Consider the following 7201-nt stretch of genomic DNA (forward strand, 5'->3'; position numbering starts at 1 on the left):
GCAAAGGAACGTGGATAATGTCATTAGTCATCACATCTAAGGCTGAACCTTTGTTGCATCTTTTACAAGTCAAATTTTTCATCAAAAGATCCACCCCCCTTGTTGCAATTGGCTGCAATCAAAGGTTTAGAAAACATGGCCTAGCTGCGACGGCACGACTCTACAATAATACGTTGCCAACAAAAGCATGGCCTAGCTGTAGCATATTATGGAGGATTTTTCACCTTGGTGCCACCTCGGCTTCGCCTCCTCCACTCGATTCTTTATATGGTGAGGTTTTTTGGAGCTTTGGTAGACTCTAACTCTTCCACTTGTATAAATGATCTCCTATTAGTGTGAAGCAGTTGACCCTCATCTTAATGTCCCGAGCTTACTCTATGTCGGTTGGTAAGATCCCCTGCCGAAGATATGAAATTAGCGGAGCCCACCAATCAATTGGTTCTTCTATGCTTATTTGTAGATTGATTTAAACTATTAGCAGGATTTTAAACTATTAGCAGGGTTTGTGCCACAATCAATTGGTTCTTCTATCCAACAAACTTTTCTCCTCATTGCAATTAAGGGTGGGGAAAAATACTGAAATTTTCGTATACTAGACATATCGTAACAAAATATACCGAACTGTATCGATTTTACAGTATACCGAAAATTTCAGTATAGGATTATACCTTACCGAAATTTTTTGTATCAGTATACAAATTTTAACAAAATTTTTGGTATATAGTGTCTATACCGAAAATTACTCGAAACTGTATGAATATCAAAATTTAGGTATGCCAAAAATTTGGTATACTAAAATTCCGATACAGTATTGGTATGAAAAATTTTTATACCATATTTTTCGGTACGGTAACGGTATATGGATTGTTGGTTCGGTATACCATATTGAACCACCCCTAATTAAAATCAAGCTGGCAATTGATAATATACACATGCAAATTGAAAAATAGAATTGACTATTAATTTGAACATTGACTATTGTTTTGAACGACATTTTAAAAAATATATTACATATTAATTATATTAATATTTTTTATTAACCGATATTCATATTAATATTAACATTTATTCCTTATGATGACTGTCCAGCTTTGCCATGTGGAACCCGTTGGAGGAGAACGAAATCGACATGGGTAAGATCATCTCGAAGAGGGCAGTCTTCTGGTCGTCGGCAAGGAGGTAAATCCGTGTTGCGTTGACGGAGAGGTATGCAACCTGCAAGTTGAAATATTTGATGGAGCGTGCATCGAAGGATATTAACCAGTAGAGTTGCGAGGTTGCGACCCATTGCATCACGACATCATCGTTGGTGATGAGGAGGCAGTAGTCAGTGAGGGTCGGGTCGTTTTCATCGGTGGCTGAAGTGAGCAGGGAAGAGATGGGTAAGAGTTGGTTAGGAAGCAGCATATCGGTTGGGTAATCGAAGGAGGTGCAAAGGGAGGAGTTGGTGGTGTCGAGAAGATGGAGCTCACCGGAGGGAGTAGCTGGAGGGCGGTGACAGTGGTTGAAAGGCACGGTGTCGACTAGGCGGATGAGTGATTGGTGAAGGATAGGGCGAGGTCGAACTCCCGTGAGGGAGAGTGTGGAGGATGAGGACATGAGGGTGGCAGGGTTGGCGGTCCAAAGGACGACGCCAGAGCGGGCATGGAGGACGACGACATAGTATCGAGAGTCAGAGCCGCTAGGGTTGTTAAAGGCGACTGAGCAGGCGGAGGTCGAGAGGAAGACACCAGAATTGTCGGTGAAGTTAATGTATGCAGCGTAAAAGTTGGGGTAGAGGAACTTGGTGGTGATGTCTCCAATTAGGGAGTGGAAGGGAAGGAAGAAGAGGAAGGAGAGAAGCCGGAGAGTGGAAGGGGATACAGAATTCATGAAAAAAAAATGTTTTTCCTCTTGCCAAGTAAATCGGGAAGCATTTTATTAGGAGGAATCCTATAACTACTTGCCAGGTAAATTAGGAAGTACTCTATTGGAAGGAATCCCTATAAATTCATTGTAGTGGGAGACAACTACATGCCCTAGGGTGACAAAAAAGCCAGAAATGAAGAGGAAAAGTAACAGCATGGAAAAGAGATGGATTAGAATTGGTCCTTGATCATGTCAATATTGCTGCTATTTTTTTACTTGTTTGCGAAATCACCCAATAAACTTTTCTTTTCATTGCAATTAGGGCTGGGGTAAAAATACCGAAATTTTTCTATACTACACATATCATACCAAAATTTACTGAACTATATCGATTTTATGGTATATTGAAAATTTCGATATGATATTATACCGTATTGAAATTTTTGGTATCAGTATCAGTATTCGTTTTTTAGCAAAATTTTCAATATACCATATCGATACCAAAAATTTTCTCTAAACAGTATGAATATCGAAATTTCGGTATACGAAAGATTTGGTATACTGATATTCTGATTCGGTATTGGTATGAAAAAATTTTATACCATATTTTTCGATATGGTAACAGTATACGAGTTGGTGTTTTGGTGTACTGTACCGAACCACCCATAATTGCAATCAATTTGGCAATTGGAAAATATACACGTGCAAATTGAAAAACTGAATTGGCTATTCATTTGAACATTGACAATTGTTTTGAATGGAATTTTAAAAAGTATATTAAATATTACTTATATAAATATTTATTTATTAACCTAGATTCATATTAATATTAACATTTATTACTCATCATAACTGTCCACCTTTGCCACGTGAAACCCGTTGTAGGAGTACAAAGCCGACGGGGGCAAGATTATCTCGAAAACGGTAGTCTTCTGGTCGCCGGAGAGGAGGTAAATCCCTGTTGCATTGACGGAGAGGTAAGCAACCTGCAAGTTGAAATATATGACGGAGTGTGCGTCAAAGGAGATCGACCAGTAGAGTTGCGAGGTTGCGGCCCACTGTAGCATGACATCATCGGTGGTGATGAGGAGGCAGTAGTCAGCAAGGGTCGGGTAATTTTCATCGGTGGTTGAAGTGAGCAGGGAAGAGACAGGTAGCACATGGTTAGGAAAGAGCGTACCCGTTGGGTAATCGAAGGAGAACAAATGGGAGCCGTTGGTGGCGTCGAGGTGACGGAGCTCATCGAAGGGGAGCAGCTAGAGGGCGACAGCAGTGGCTGAAAGGGGCGGTGTCGACTAAGCAAGTGAGAGATTGGTGAAGGAGACGGCGAGGTCGGACGCTCTGAGGGAGAGAGTGGAGGATGAGGACACAGGGGTGGCAGTCCAAACGACGGCGCCGGAGCGGGCGTGGAGGACGACAACTTAGTATCGAGAGTCTGGGCCGCTAGGGTTGTTGAAGGCGACAAAGAAGGCGAAGGTCGAGCGGAAGACACCGGAATTGTTGGTGAAGTTAAAGTATGAAGCGTAAAAGTTGGGGTAGAGGAACTCGGTGGCGATGTCTCCGGCGAGGGAGTGGAAGAAGAGGAAGGAGAGGAGCCAGAGAGTGGGAGGGGACATAGAAGCCATGAAAAAAAATTGACTTTCCTACTGCCAAGTAAATCGTGAGGCATTTTATTCAGAAGAATCCCTATAAATTCCTTCTAGGTAAATCAAGAAGTACTTTATTAGAGCGAATCCTTATAATTTCATTGTAGTGGGAGACAACTGCACGCCCCAGGGCGACAAAAAAGCCAGAGATGAAGAGGAAATAGAACAACAGAGAAAAGAGATGGATTAGAATTGGTCCTTGATCACCTCAGTATTGCTGCTACTTTTTACATGTTTGCGAAGTCATGCAACAAACTTTTCTCCTCATTGCAATTAAGGGTGGGGAAAAATACTGAAATTTTCGTATACCGCACATATCATACCGAAATTTACTGAACTATATCGATTTTATAGTATACCGAAAATTTTAGTATGGTATTATACCTTACTGAAATTTTTAGTATCAGTATCGATATACAATTTTTAGTGAAATTTTGGATATAACATGTCGATACCGAAAATTTACTCTAAACGGTATAAATATCAAAATTTCGGTATGCCAAAAATTTGGTATACTGAAATTCAGATACGGTCTTGGTATGAAAAATTTTCATACCATATTTTTCGGTACGGTAACGGTATATGGATTGTTGGTTCGATATACCATATTGAACCACTCCTAATTGCATTCAAGCTGGCAATTGGTAAATATACACATGCAAATCGAAAATTTGAATTTACTATTAATTTGAACATTGACTATTGTTTTGAACGGCATTTTAAAAAATATATTACATATTAATTATATTAATATTTTTTTATTAACCCATATTCATATTAATATTAACATTTATTACTTATGATGACTGTCCAGCTTTGCCATGTGGAACCCGTTGGAGGAGAACGAAACTGGCATGGGCAAGATCATCTCGAAGAGGGCAGTCTTCTGGTCGTCGGCGAGGAGGTAAATCCGTGTTGTGTTGACGGAGAGGTAAGCAACCTGCAAGTTGAAATATTTGATGGAGCGTGCATCGGAGGAGATTGACCAGTAAAGTTGCGAGGTTGCGGCCCACTGCATCACGATGTCATTGTTGGTGATGAGGAGGCAGTAGTCAGTGAGGGTCGGGTCGTTTTCATCAGTGGATGAAGTGAGCAGGGAAGAGATGGGTAGGAGCTAGTTAGGAAGGAGCATATCGGTTGGGTAATCGAAGGAGGAGCAAAGGCGGAGTTGGCGGCGTCGAGGAGATGGAGCTCACCGGAGGGAGCAGCTGGAGCGCAGCGGCAGCGGTTGAAAGGCACGGTGTCAACAAGGCGGGCGAGCGATTGTTGAAGGAGAGGGCGAGGCCGAACTCCTGTGAGGGGGAGAGTGGAGGATGAGGACATGGGGGTGACAGGGTTGGCGGTCCAAACAACGGCGCTAAAGCGGCAGTGGAGGATGACGGCATAGTATCGAGAGTCCTAGACGCTAGGGTTGTTAAAGGCGACTGAGCAGGCGCAGGTCGAGAGGAAGACACTGGAATTGTCGGTGAAGTTAATGTATGCAGCGTAAAAGTTGGGGTAGAGGAACTTTGTGGCGATGTCTCTAGTGAGGGAGTGGAAGGGAAGGAAGAAGAGGAAGGAGAGAAGCTGGAGAGTGGGAGGGACATAGAAGGCATGATAAAAAATGATTTTCCTATTGTCGAGTAAATCGGGAAGCATTTTATTAGGCGGAATCCCTATAAATACCGACCAGGTAAATTAAGAAGTACTTTATTGGAAGAAATCCCTATAACTTAATTATAGTGGGAGACACTACACACCCCTGAGCGACATAAAAGACAAAGAGGAAAAGTTACAGCATAGAAAAGAGATGGATTAGGATTGATCCTTGATCACATCAATATTGCTACTATTTTTTTACATGTTTTTGAAGTCATACAACAAACTTTTCTTTTCTTTGCAATTAGGGGTGGGGAAAAAATACCGAAATTTCCGTATACCGCACATATCATGCCAAAATTTTCTGAACTATATTGATTTTACGGTATACCAAAATTTTCAGTATGGTATTATATCATTTTAACATTTTCGGTATCAGTATCGGTATACATTTTTTAGCAAAATTTTGGGTAAACCATATCGATACAAAAAATTTACTCTAAATAGTATAAATATCAGAATTTCGGTATACGAAAGATTTGGTATACTGATATTCTGATTCAATATTGGTATGAAAAACTAAATTGTCTATTAATTTCAACATTGACTATTGTTTTGAATGACATTTTAAAAAGTATATTATATATTACTTATATAAATATTTATTTATTAACCCATATTCATATTAATATTAACATTTATTACTCATGATGACTGTCCAGCTTTGCCACGTGGAACCCGTTGTAGGAGAACGAAGCCGGCGGGGGCAAGATTATCTCGAAAACGGTAGTCTTCTGGTCGTCGGCGAGAAGATAAGCAACCTGCAAGTTGAAATATATGACGGAGCGTGCGTCGGAAGAGATCGATCAATAGAGTTGCGAGGTTGCGGCCCACTACAACATGGCGTCATCGGTGGTGATGGCAGTAGTCAGCGAGGGTTGGGTCCTTTTCATCGGTCGTTGAAGTGAGCAGGGAAGAGACTGGTAGCATATGGTTAGGAAAGAGCGTATCGGTTGGGTAATCGAAGGAGGACCAAAGGGAGACATTGGTGGCATCGAGGTGACGAAGCTCATCGAAGGGGAGTAGCTAGTGGGCGGCAGTAGTTGCTGAATGGGGCGGTGTCGACTAAGCGGGTGAGCGATTGGTGAAGGAGAGCGCGAGGTCGGACATTGTGAGGGAGAGAGTCGAGGATGAGGACACAGGGGTGGCAGTCCAAACGATGGAGCGGGAGCGAGCATGGAGGACGACGACATAGTATCGAGAGTCTGGGCCGCTAGGGTTGTTGAAGGTGACTGAGACGGCGGAGGTCGATCGGAAGACACAGGAATTGTTGGTGAAGTTAAAGTATGAAGCGTAAAAGTTGGGGTAGAGGAACTCGGTGGCGATGTCTCTAGCGAGGGAGTGGAAGGGAAGGAAGAAAAGGAAGGAGAGAAGCTGGAGAGTGGGGTAGAGGAACTCGGTGGCGATGTCTCCGACGAGGGAGTGGAAGGGAGGAAGAAGAGGAAGGAGAGGAGCCAAAGAGTGGGAGGGGGCATAGAAGCCATAAAAAAAAAAAAGATTTTCCCCTTGCCAAGTAAATTGGGAAGCATTTTATTAGGAGTAATCCCTATAAATACGTTCCAGGTAAATTAGGAAATACTTTATTGGAAGGAATCCCTATAAATTCTTTGTAGTGGGTGACACTCCATGCCCTCGGGTGACATAAAAGCCAGTGACGAAGAGGAAAGGAACAACATAGAAAAGAGATGGATTAGAATTGGTCTTTGATCACATCAGTATTGTTGCTATTTTTTACATGTTTGTGAAGTCATCCAACAATTTTTCTCTTCATTGCAATTAGGGGTTGGGAAAAATACCAAAATTTCCATATACCGCACATATCATACCAAAATTTATCGAACTATATCGATTTTACAGTATACCGAAAATTTCATTATGGAATTATGCCGTACCGAAATTTTCGATATTGGTATCGATATACAATTTTTAGCAAAATTTTCGATATACCGTATCGATATCAATACCGAAAATTTATTTTAAACGGTATGAATATCGAAATTTTGGTATACCAAAAATTTGGTATACTGATATTCCGATAAGGTATTGATATTAAAAATTTCTATACCTTA

Source organism: Zingiber officinale, chromosome 10B, assembly GCF_018446385.1.
Source record: "Zingiber officinale cultivar Zhangliang chromosome 10B, Zo_v1.1, whole genome shotgun sequence".
Classification (NCBI taxonomy): Eukaryota; Viridiplantae; Streptophyta; class Magnoliopsida; order Zingiberales; family Zingiberaceae; genus Zingiber; species Zingiber officinale.